Raw genomic sequence first — 13,736 nt, forward strand, 5'->3', positions numbered from 1 at the left:
GCCTTCCTTCATCAATTTAAATGGTAAGTCAAACTCGAGCTAGTGGGGTCTTGGCATGATTATCTTTGTCAAGACTCTACCAAAATGGATGACGTTACGGTGATCATCATATTTTATCAGACTTTGTCTCCGAAGCTGAGAAAGCCTGCGTTAGATACCTGTGCTAACAATGTGTCATCAGAGGACATTACTGTCTTTAAGGCTGGAAAGAGTTTCCTTAATTTGGAGCCATGGCCTTACTTTCTCAAGAAGTGAAGCTCATTTGACCTGTTTCCCTGCACTCTGTGTGTGGGTCTCTGATACTCCAGATGGATAGCTGTTTAGGATACTCGGCGGTCTTGCAACTCCATCCAATTTTCAAAAGGAGCCCAATGCTTTCCCAGTATACTGCCTAGCTGCCTTGCAGTCCTAATTACATATAGTTACCTAGTGCATAATTGCTGATGTCTCCTCCTCCTGTGTTTCCTCGTCACCGAGGGCGATTGGTCACGTGCTGTCCTGACATAAAGCTAGAGCAGGATGTCATCTGACATGAGGGACAATCAGTTGCCTAGCAAGCACTAAGATACATTTATCATGGTATTGAACTGGGTTGCAGGGTAAACAGGGCGCCCAGCTGAAGACCTAGATGGTGAGATGAATGAAACTGGCGCATTATTTGAGACTTGTGCATCTGTTTGAAGGTGCAGTTAATCACAATGTTCTCGACTTCTCTATAGCTTAACTGATAAGGATGTACTAAGATGAAGATGTTAAGATGTTGTTTATAGTTTTTATTATTCCCACTAACAGTAGCGTAAACCTTCCTCCCTCAACTTATCAGATCACTCAATTGCTATTGGCGTATCATAACCTATAAGAATTGCACTGAGAAGGGGATGCCGTCACTTGGCTGGCAATCGAATCTTTTTATCTAGGTCCTGATGTAGGTGCTAGTGTTGTGTAGAGAGTGGTAGCAAATGAGGCATAGGATTGATGTAATGTAATGTGTATACTTGTAAAGCGCACTGTTGCCAGCCGGCGTCCTGGCGCTGTATACCGCTGGGGAACCAGTCCTGGCTTGCCCTGTGGGATGGCCCCTGCTGGGAATCCCCAAGGTGGAGCCAGGCATCCCCGGCGTTGAGGGGGCCGTTGTGGAGATTAGGCAAGCTAATGCCCAGAGTTGCAGAGTGGGACCCCTGGTTAGAGTAGGCACTGACGTGAGAATTATCGAGTCCGCTGACCCTGGTCCATGACCCTGCCGCGTCGGGAATCAAACCCTGGTCCCGGGCCGACTTCTGCTTTTGGGTCTGCCGCCTCTAACCAGTGAGCCATTGAGAGATGTACCCCAGGCTGAACATGAAAACTGAGAAAACATGAAAACTGAGATTCTAATTTTTAGTAGGGTGTGGATGTTCACAATATCCATAGTACTGATTATCAAGCCTTAGAAAATCTGTTTTTTATTGCTGTGCATTCGTTTGAAAATATTCAAGTTCTAATGCACTAACAGTGGACTTTTCCATCTGCAGAATATACTGAATGACCAGAGATGGCAGTGCTGCGGAAGAGAATTTGTCTGCATTGCTGAGACCAAAAAAAAAAACAAGAAGCCATTTCTTAGCACTCTGCCTTCCTTCATCAATTTAAATGGTAAGTCAAACTCGAGCTAGTGGGGTCTTGGCATGATTATCTTTGTCAAGACTCTACCAAAATGGATGACGTTACGGTGATCATCATATTTTATCAGACTTTGTCTCCGAAGCTGAGAAAGCCTGCGTTAGATACCTGTGCTAACAATGTGTCATCAGAGGACATTACTGTCTTTAAGGCTGGAAAGAGTTTCCTTAATTTGGAGCCATGGCCTTACTTTCTCAAGGAGTGAAGCTCATTTGACCTGTTTCTCTGCACTCTGTGTGTGGGTCTCTGATACTCCAGATGGATAGCTGTTTAGGATACTCGGCGGTCTTGCAACTCCATCCAATTTTCAAAAGGAGCCCAATGCTTTCCCAGTATACTGCCTAGCTGCCTTGCAGTCCTAATTACATATAGTTACCTAGTGCATAATTGCTGATGTCTCCTCCTCCTGTGTTTCCTCGTCACCGAGGGCGATTGGTCACGTGCTGTCCTGACATCATAAAGCTAGAGCAGGATGTCATCTGACATGAGGGACAATCAGTTGCCTAGCAAGCACTAAGATACATTTATCATGGTATTGAACTGGGTTGCAGGGTAAACAGGGCGCCCAGCTGAAGACCTAGATGGTGAGATGAATGAAACTGGCGCATTATTTGAGACTTGTGCATCTGTTTGAAGGTGCAGTTAATCACAATGTTCTCGACTTCTCTATAGCTTAACTGATAAGGATGTACTAAGATGAAGATGTTAAGATGTTGTTTATAGTTTTTATTATTCCCACTAACAGTAGCGTAAACCTTCCTCCCTCAACTTATCAGATCACTCAATTGCTATTGGCGTATCATAACCTATAAGAATTGCACTGAGAAGGGGATGCCGTCACTTGGCTGGCAATCACATCTTTTTATCTAGGTCCTGATGTAGGTGCTAGTGTTGTGTAGAGAGTGGTAGCAAATGAGGCATAGGATTGATGTAATGTAATGTGTATACTTGTAAAGCGCACTGTTGCCAGCCGGCGTCCTGGCGCTGTATACCGCTGGGGAACCAGTCCTGGCTTGCCCTGTGGGATGGCCCCTGCTGGGAATCCCCAAGGTGGAGCCAGGCATCCCCGGCGTTGAGGGGGCCGTTGTGGAGATTAGGCAAGCTAATGCCCAGAGTTGCAGAGTGGGACCCCTGGTTAGAGTAGGCACTGACGTGAGAATTATCGAGTCCGCTGACCCTGGTCCATGACCCTGCCGCGTCGGGAATCAAACCCTGGTCCCGGGCCGACTTCTGCTTTTGGGTCTGCCGCCTCTAACCAGTGAGCCATTGAGAGATGTACCCCAGGCTGAACATGAAAACTGAGAAAACATGAAAACTGAGATTCTAATTTTTAGTAGGGTGTGGATTTTCACAATATCCATAGTACTGATTATCAAGCCTTAGAAAATCTGTTTTTTATTGCTGTGCATTCGTTTGAAAATATTCAAGTTCTAATGCACTAACAGTGGACTTTTCCATCTGCAGAATATACTGAATGACCAGAGATGGCAGTGCTGCGGAAGAGAATTTGTCTGCATTGCTGAGACCAAAAAAAAAAACAAGAAGCCATTTCTCAGCACTCTGCCTTCCTTCATCAATTTAAATGGTAAGTCAAACTCGAGCTAGTGGGGTCTTGGCATGATTATCTTTGTCAAGACTCTACCAAAATGGATGACGTTACGGTGATCATCATATTTTATCAGACTTTGTCTCCGAAGCTGAGAAAGCCTGCGTTAGATACCTGTGCTAACAATGTGTCATCAGAGGACATTACTGTCTTTAAGGCTGGAAAGAGTTTCCTTAATTTGGAGCCATGGCCTTACTTTCTCAAGAAGTGAAGCTCATTTGACCTGTTTCTCTGCACTCTGTGTGTGGGTCTCTGATACTCCAGATGGATAGCTGTTTAGGATACTCGGCGGTCTTGCAACTTCATCCAATTTTCAAAAGGAGCCCAATGCTTTCCCAGTATACTGCCTAGCTGCCTTGCAGTCCTAATTACATATAGTTACCTAGTGCATAATTGCTGATGTCTCCTCCTCCTGTGTTTCCTCGTCACCGAGGGCGATTGGTCACGTGCTGTCCTGACATCATAAAGCTAGAGCAGGATGTCATCTGACATGAGGGACAATCAGTTGCCTAGCAAGCACTAAGATACATTTATCATGGTATTGAACTGGGTTGCAGGGTAAACAGGGCGCCCAGCTGAAGACCTAGATGGTGAGATGAATGAAACTGGCGCATTATTTGAGACTTGTGCATCTGTTTGAAGGTGCAGTTAATCACAATGTTCTCGACTTCTCTATAGCTTAACTGATAAGGATGTACTAAGATGAAGATGTTAAGATGTTGTTTATAGTTTTTATTATTCCCACTAACAGTAGCGTAAACCTTCCTCCCTCAACTTGTCAGATCACTCAATTGCTATTGGCGTATCATAACCTATAAGAATTGCACTGAGAAGGGGATGCCGTCACTTGGCTGGCAATCACATCTTTTTATCTAGGTCCTGATGTAGGTGCTAGTGTTGTGTAGAGAGTGGTAGCAAATGAGGCATAGGATTGATGTAATGTAATGTGTATACTTGTAAAGCGCACTGTTGCCAGCCGGCGTCCTGGCGCTGTATACCGCTGGGGAACCAGTCCTGGCTTGCCCTGTGGGATGGCCCCTGCTGGGAATCCCCAAGGTGGAGCCAGGCATCCCCGGCGTTGTGGGGGCAGTTGTGGAGATTAGGCAAGCTAATGCCCAGAGTTGCAGAGTGGGACCCCTGGTTAGAGTAGGCACTGACGTGAGAATTATCGAGTCCGCTGACCCTGGTCCATGACCCTGCCGCGTCGGGAATCAAACCCTGGTCCCGGGCCGACTTCTGCTTTTGGGTCTGCCGCCTCTAACCAGTGAGCCATTGAGAGATGTACCCCAGGCTGAACATGAAAACTGAGAAAACATGAAAACTGAGATTCTAATTTTTAGTAGGGTGTGGATTTTCACAATATCCATAGTACTGATTATCAAGCCTTAGAAAATCTGTTTTTTATTGCTGTGCATTCGTTTGAAAATATTCAAGTTCTATTGCACTAACAGTGGACTTTTCCATCTGCAGAATATACTGAATGACCAGAGATGGCAGTGCTGCGGAAGAGAATTTGTCTGCATTGCTGAGACCAAAAAAAAAAACAAGAAGCTATTTCTCAGCACTCTGCCTTCCTTCATCAATTTAAATGGTAAGTCAAACTCGAGCTAGTGGGGTCTTGGCATGATTATCTTTGTCAAGACTCTACCAAAATGGATGACGTTACGGTGATCATCATATTTTATCAGACTTTGTCTCCGAAGCTGAGAAAGCCTGCGTTAGATACCTGTGCTAACAATGTGTCATCAGAGGACATTACTGTCTTTAAGGCTGGAAAGAGTTTCCTTAATTTGGAGCCATGGCCTTACTTTCTCAAGAAGTGAAGCTCATTTGACCTGTTTCCCTGCACTCTGTGTGTGGGTCTCTGATACTCCAGATGGATAGCTGTTTAGGATACTCGGCGGTCTTGCAACTCCATCCAATTTTCAAAAGGAGCCCAATGCTTTCCCAGTATACTGCCTAGCTGCCTTGCAGTCCTAATTACATATAGTTACCTAGTGCATAATTGCTGATGTCTCCTCCTCCTGTGTTTCCTCGTCACCGAGGGCGATTGGTCACGTGCTGTCCTGACATCATAAAGCTAGAGCAGGATGTCATCTGACATGAGGGACAATCAGTTGCCTAGCAAGCACTAAGATACATTTATCATGGTATTGAACTGGGTTGCAGGGTAAACAGGGCGCCCAGCTGAAGACCTAGATGGTGAGATGAATGAAACTGGCGCATTATTTGAGACTTGTGCATCTGTTTGAAGGTGCAGTTAATCACAATGTTCTCGACTTCTCTATAGCTTAACTGATAAGGATGTACTAAGATGAAGATGTTAAGATGTTGTTTATAGTTTTTATTATTCCCACTAACAGTAGCGTAAACCTTCCTCCCTCAACTTATCAGATCACTCAATTGCTATTGGCGTATCATAACCTATAAGAATTGCACTGAGAAGGGGATGCCGTCACTTGGCTGGCAATCGAATCTTTTTATCTAGGTCCTGATGTAGGTGCTAGTGTTGTGTAGAGAGTGGTAGCAAATGAGGCATAGGATTGATGTAATGTAATGTGTATACTTGTAAAGCGCACTGTTGCCAGCCGGCGTCCTGGCGCTGTATACCGCTGGGGAACCAGTCCTGGCTTGCCCTGTGGGATGGCCCCTGCTGGGAATCCCCAAGGTGGAGCCAGGCATCCCCGGCGTTGAGGGGGCCGTTGTGGAGATTAGGCAAGCTAATGCCCAGAGTTGCAGAGTGGGACCCCTGGTTAGAGTAGGCACTGACGTGAGAATTATCGAGTCCGCTGACCCTGGTCCATGACCCTGCCGCGTCGGGAATCAAACCCTGGTCCCGGGCCGACTTCTGCTTTTGGGTCTGCCGCCTCTAACCAGTGAGCCATTGAGAGATGTACCCCAGGCTGAACATGAAAACTGAGAAAACATGAAAACTGAGATTCTAATTTTTAGTAGGGTGTGGATGTTCACAATATCCATAGTACTGATTATCAAGCCTTAGAAAATCTGTTTTTTATTGCTGTGCATTCGTTTGAAAATATTCAAGTTCTAATGCACTAACAGTGGACTTTTCCATCTGCAGAATATACTGAATGACCAGAGATGGCAGTGCTGCGGAAGAGAATTTGTCTGCATTGCTGAGACCAAAAAAAAAAACAAGAAGCCATTTCTTAGCACTCTGCCTTCCTTCATCAATTTAAATGGTAAGTCAAACTCGAGCTAGTGGGGTCTTGGCATGATTATCTTTGTCAAGACTCTACCAAAATGGATGACGTTACGGTGATCATCATATTTTATCAGACTTTGTCTCCGAAGCTGAGAAAGCCTGCGTTAGATACCTGTGCTAACAATGTGTCATCAGAGGACATTACTGTCTTTAAGGCTGGAAAGAGTTTCCTTAATTTGGAGCCATGGCCTTACTTTCTCAAGGAGTGAAGCTCATTTGACCTGTTTCTCTGCACTCTGTGTGTGGGTCTCTGATACTCCAGATGGATAGCTGTTTAGGATACTCGGCGGTCTTGCAACTCCATCCAATTTTCAAAAGGAGCCCAATGCTTTCCCAGTATACTGCCTAGCTGCCTTGCAGTCCTAATTACATATAGTTACCTAGTGCATAATTGCTGATGTCTCCTCCTCCTGTGTTTCCTCGTCACCGAGGGCGATTGGTCACGTGCTGTCCTGACATCATAAAGCTAGAGCAGGATGTCATCTGACATGAGGGACAATCAGTTGCCTAGCAAGCACTAAGATACATTTATCATGGTATTGAACTGGGTTGCAGGGTAAACAGGGCGCCCAGCTGAAGACCTAGATGGTGAGATGAATGAAACTGGCGCATTATTTGAGACTTGTGCATCTGTTTGAAGGTGCAGTTAATCACAATGTTCTCGACTTCTCTATAGCTTAACTGATAAGGATGTACTAAGATGAAGATGTTAAGATGTTGTTTATAGTTTTTATTATTCCCACTAACAGTAGCGTAAACCTTCCTCCCTCAACTTATCAGATCACTCAATTGCTATTGGCGTATCATAACCTATAAGAATTGCACTGAGAAGGGGATGCCGTCACTTGGCTGGCAATCACATCTTTTTATCTAGGTCCTGATGTAGGTGCTAGTGTTGTGTAGAGAGTGGTAGCAAATGAGACATAGGATTGATGTAATGTAATGTGTATACTTGTAAAGCGCACTGTTGCCAGCCGGCGTCCTGGCGCTGTATACCGCTGGGGAACCAGTCCTGGCTTGCCCTGTGGGATGGCCCCTGCTGGGAATCCCCAAGGTGGAGCCAGGCATCCCCGGCGTTGAGGGGGCCGTTGTGGAGATTAGGCAAGCTAATGCCCAGAGTTGCAGAGTGGGACCCCTGGTTAGAGTAGGCACTGACGTGAGAATTATCGAGTCCGCTGACCCTGGTCCATGACCCTGCCGCGTCGGGAATCAAACCCTGGTCCCGGGCCGACTTCTGCTTTTGGGTCTGCCGCCTCTAACCAGTGAGCCATTGAGAGATGTACCCCAGGCTGAACATGAAAACTGAGAAAACATGAAAACTGAGATTCTAATTTTTAGTAGGGTGTGGATTTTCACAATATCCATAGTACTGATTATCAAGCCTTAGAAAATCTGTTTTTTATTGCTGTGCATTCGTTTGAAAATATTCAAGTTCTAATGCACTAACAGTGGACTTTTCCATCTGCAGAATATACTGAATGACCAGAGATGGCAGTGCTGCGGAAGAGAATTTGTCTGCATTGCTGAGACCCAAAAAAAAAACAAGAAGCCATTTCTCAGCACTCTGCCTTCCTTCATCAATTTAAATGGTAAGTCAAACTCGAGCTAGTGGGGTCTTGGCATGATTATCTTTGTCAAGACTCTACCAAAATGGATGACGTTACGGTGATCATCATATTTTATCAGACTTTGTCTCCGAAGCTGAGAAAGCCTGCGTTAGATACCTGTGCTAACAATGTGTCATCAGAGGACATTACTGTCTTTAAGGCTGGAAAGAGTTTCCTTAATTTGGAGCCATGGCCTTACTTTCTCAAGAAGTGAAGCTCATTTGACCTGTTTCTCTGCACTCTGTGTGTGGGTCTCTGATACTCCAGATGGATAGCTGTTTAGGATACTCGGCGGTCTTGCAACTTCATCCAATTTTCAAAAGGAGCCCAATGCTTTCCCAGTATACTGCCTAGCTGCCTTGCAGTCCTAATTACATATAGTTACCTAGTGCATAATTGCTGATGTCTCCTCCTCCTGTGTTTCCTCGTCACCGAGGGCGATTGGTCACGTGCTGTCCTGACATCATAAAGCTAGAGCAGGATGTCATCTGACATGAGGGACAATCAGTTGCCTAGCAAGCACTAAGATACATTTATCATGGTATTGAACTGGGTTGCAGGGTAAACAGGGCGCCCAGCTGAAGACCTAGATGGTGAGATGAATGAAACTGGCGCATTATTTGAGACTTGTGCATCTGTTTGAAGGTGCAGTTAATCACAATGTTCTCGACTTCTCTATAGCTTAACTGATAAGGATGTACTAAGATGAAGATGTTAAGATGTTGTTTATAGTTTTTATTATTCCCACTAACAGTAGCGTAAACCTTCCTCCCTCAACTTGTCAGATCACTCAATTGCTATTGGCGTATCATAACCTATAAGAATTGCACTGAGAAGGGGATGCCGTCACTTGGCTGGCAATCACATCTTTTTATCTAGGTCCTGATGTAGGTGCTAGTGTTGTGTAGAGAGTGGTAGCAAATGAGGCATAGGATTGATGTAATGTAATGTGTATACTTGTAAAGCGCACTGTTGCCAGCCGGCGTCCTGGCGCTGTATACCGCTGGGGAACCAGTCCTGGCTTGCCCTGTGGGATGGCCCCTGCTGGGAATCCCCAAGGTGGAGCCAGGCATCCCCGGCGTTGTGGGGGCAGTTGTGGAGATTAGGCAAGCTAATGCCCAGAGTTGCAGAGTGGGACCCCTGGTTAGAGTAGGCACTGACGTGAGAATTATCGAGTCCGCTGACCCTGGTCCATGACCCTGCCGCGTCGGGAATCAAACCCTGGTCCCGGGCCGACTTCTGCTTTTGGGTCTGCCGCCTCTAACCAGTGAGCCATTGAGAGATGTACCCCAGGCTGAACATGAAAACTGAGAAAACATGAAAACTGAGATTCTAATTTTTAGTAGGGTGTGGATTTTCACAATATCCATAGTACTGATTATCAAGCCTTAGAAAATCTGTTTTTTATTGCTGTGCATTCGTTTGAAAATATTCAAGTTCTATTGCACTAACAGTGGACTTTTCCATCTGCAGAATATACTGAATGACCAGAGATGGCAGTGCTGCGGAAGAGAATTTGTCTGCATTGCTGAGACCAAAAAAAAAAACAAGAAGCTATTTCTCAGCACTCTGCCTTCCTTCATCAATTTAAATGGTAAGTCAAACTCGAGCTAGTGGGGTCTTGGCATGATTATCTTTGTCAAGACTCTACCAAAATGGATGACGTTACGGTGATCATCATATTTTATCAGACTTTGTCTCCGAAGCTGAGAAAGCCTGCGTTAGATACCTGTGCTAACAATGTGTCATCAGAGGACATTACTGTCTTTAAGGCTGGAAAGAGTTTCCTTAATTTGGAGCCATGGCCTTACTTTCTCAAGAAGTGAAGCTCATTTGACCTGTTTCCCTGCACTCTGTGTGTGGGTCTCTGATACTCCAGATGGATAGCTGTTTAGGATACTCGGCGGTCTTGCAACTCCATCCAATTTTCAAAAGGAGCCCAATGCTTTCCCAGTATACTGCCTAGCTGCCTTGCAGTCCTAATTACATATAGTTACCTAGTGCATAATTGCTGATGTCTCCTCCTCCTGTGTTTCCTCGTCACCGAGGGCGATTGGTCACGTGCTGTCCTGACATAAAGCTAGAGCAGGATGTCATCTGACATGAGGGACAATCAGTTGCCTAGCAAGCACTAAGATACATTTATCATGGTATTGAACTGGGTTGCAGGGTAAACAGGGCGCCCAGCTGAAGACCTAGATGGTGAGATGAATGAAACTGGCGCATTATTTGAGACTTGTGCATCTGTTTGAAGGTGCAGTTAATCACAATGTTCTCGACTTCTCTATAGCTTAACTGATAAGGATGTACTAAGATGAAGATGTTAAGATGTTGTTTATAGTTTTTATTATTCCCACTAACAGTAGCGTAAACCTTCCTCCCTCAACTTGTCAGATCACTCAATTGCTATTGGCGTATCATAACCTATAAGAATTGCACTGAGAAGGGGATGCCGTCACTTGGCTGGCAATCACATCTTTTTATCTAGGTCCTGATGTAGGTGCTAGTGTTGTGTAGAGAGTGGTAGCAAATGAGGCATAGGATTGATGTAATGTAATGTGTATACTTGTAAAGCGCACTGTTGCCAGCCGGCGTCCTGGCGCTGTATACCGCTGGGGAACCAGTCCTGGCTTGCCCTGTGGGATGGCCCCTGCTGGGAATCCCCAAGGTGGAGCCAGGCATCCCCGGCGTTGTGGGGGCAGTTGTGGAGATTAGGCAAGCTAATGCCCAGAGTTGCAGAGTGGGACCCCTGGTTAGAGTAGGCACTGACGTGAGAATTATCGAGTCCGCTGACCCTGGTCCATGACCCTGCCGCGTCGGGAATCAAACCCTGGTCCCGGGCCGACTTCTGCTTTTGGGTCTGCCGCCTCTAACCAGTGAGCCATTGAGAGATGTACCCCAGGCTGAACATGAAAACTGAGAAAACATGAAAACTGAGATTCTAATTTTTAGTAGGGTGTGGATTTTCACAATATCCATAGTACTGATTATCAAGCCTTAGAAAATCTGTTTTTTATTGCTGTGCATTCGTTTGAAAATATTCAAGTTCTATTGCACTAACAGTGGACTTTTCCATCTGCAGAATATACTGAATGACCAGAGATGGCAGTGCTGCGGAAGAGAATTTGTCTGCATTGCTGAGACCAAAAAAAAAAACAAGAAGCTATTTCTCAGCACTCTGCCTTCCTTCATCAATTTAAATGGTAAGTCAAACTCGAGCTAGTGGGGTCTTGGCATGATTATCTTTGTCAAGACTCTACCAAAATGGATGACGTTACGGTGATCATCATATTTTATCAGACTTTGTCTCCGAAGCTGAGAAAGCCTGCGTTAGATACCTGTGCTAACAATGTGTCATCAGAGGACATTACTGTCTTTAAGGCTGGAAAGAGTTTCCTTAATTTGGAGCCATGGCCTTACTTTCTCAAGAAGTGAAGCTCATTTGACCTGTTTCCCTGCACTCTGTGTGTGGGTCTCTGATACTCCAGATGGATAGCTGTTTAGGATACTCGGCGGTCTTGCAACTCCATCCAATTTTCAAAAGGAGCCCAATGCTTTCCCAGTATACTGCCTAGCTGCCTTGCAGTCCTAATTACATATAGTTACCTAGTGCATAATTGCTGATGTCTCCTCCTCCTGTGTTTCCTCGTCACCGAGGGCGATTGGTCACGTGCTGTCCTGACATAAAGCTAGAGCAGGATGTCATCTGACATGAGGGACAATCAGTTGCCTAGCAAGCACTAAGATACATTTATCATGGTATTGAACTGGGTTGCAGGGTAAACAGGGCGCCCAGCTGAAGACCTAGATGGTGAGATGAATGAAACTGGCGCATTATTTGAGACTTGTGCATCTGTTTGAAGGTGCAGTTAATCACAATGTTCTCGACTTCTCTATAGCTTAACTGATAAGGATGTACTAAGATGAAGATGTTAAGATGTTGTTTATAGTTTTTATTATTCCCACTAACAGTAGCGTAAACCTTCCTCCCTCAACTTATCAGATCACTCAATTGCTATTGGCGTATCATAACCTATAAGAATTGCACTGAGAAGGGGATGCCGTCACTTGGCTGGCAATCGAATCTTTTTATCTAGGTCCTGATGTAGGTGCTAGTGTTGTGTAGAGAGTGGTAGCAAATGAGGCATAGGATTGATGTAATGTAATGTGTATACTTGTAAAGCGCACTGTTGCCAGCCGGCGTCCTGGCGCTGTATACCGCTGGGGAACCAGTCCTGGCTTGCCCTGTGGGATGGCCCCTGCTGGGAATCCCCAAGGTGGAGCCAGGCATCCCCGGCGTTGAGGGGGCCGTTGTGGAGATTAGGCAAGCTAATGCCCAGAGTTGCAGAGTGGGACCCCTGGTTAGAGTAGGCACTGACGTGAGAATTATCGAGTCCGCTGACCCTGGTCCATGACCCTGCCGCGTCGGGAATCAAACCCTGGTCCCGGGCCGACTTCTGCTTTTGGGTCTGCCGCCTCTAACCAGTGAGCCATTGAGAGATGTACCCCAGGCTGAACATGAAAACTGAGAAAACATGAAAACTGAGATTCTAATTTTTAGTAGGGTGTGGATGTTCACAATATCCATAGTACTGATTATCAAGCCTTAGAAAATCTGTTTTTTATTGCTGTGCATTCGTTTGAAAATATTCAAGTTCTAATGCACTAACAGTGGACTTTTCCATCTGCAGAATATACTGAATGACCAGAGATGGCAGTGCTGCGGAAGAGAATTTGTCTGCATTGCTGAGACCAAAAAAAAAAACAAGAAGCCATTTCTTAGCACTCTGCCTTCCTTCATCAATTTAAATGGTAAGTCAAACTCGAGCTAGTGGGGTCTTGGCATGATTATCTTTGTCAAGACTCTACCAAAATGGATGACGTTACGGTGATCATCATATTTTATCAGACTTTGTCTCCGAAGCTGAGAAAGCCTGCGTTAGATACCTGTGCTAACAATGTGTCATCAGAGGACATTACTGTCTTTAAGGCTGGAAAGAGTTTCCTTAATTTGGAGCCATGGCCTTACTTTCTCAAGGAGTGAAGCTCATTTGACCTGTTTCTCTGCACTCTGTGTGTGGGTCTCTGATACTCCAGATGGATAGCTGTTTAGGATACTCGGCGGTCTTGCAACTCCATCCAATTTTCAAAAGGAGCCCAATGCTTTCCCAGTATACTGCCTAGCTGCCTTGCAGTCCTAATTACATATAGTTACCTAGTGCATAATTGCTGATGTCTCCTCCTCCTGTGTTTCCTCGTCACCGAGGGCGATTGGTCACGTGCTGTCCTGACATCATAAAGCTAGAGCAGGATGTCATCTGACATGAGGGACAATCAGTTGCCTAGCAAGCACTAAGATACATTTATCATGGTATTGAACTGGGTTGCAGGGTAAACAGGGCGCCCAGCTGAAGACCTAGATGGTGAGATGAATGAAACTGGCGCATTATTTGAGACTTGTGCATCTGTTTGAAGGTGCAGTTAATCACAATGTTCTCGACTTCTCTATAGCTTAACTGATAAGGATGTACTAAGATGAAGATGTTAAGATGTTGTTTATAGTTTTTATTATTCCCACTAACAGTAGCGTAAACCTTCCTCCCTCAACTTATCAGATCACTCAATTGCTATTGGCGTA

Source organism: Lissotriton helveticus, chromosome 7 (assembly GCF_964261635.1).
Source record: "Lissotriton helveticus chromosome 7, aLisHel1.1, whole genome shotgun sequence".
Classification (NCBI taxonomy): domain Eukaryota; kingdom Metazoa; phylum Chordata; class Amphibia; order Caudata; family Salamandridae; genus Lissotriton; species Lissotriton helveticus.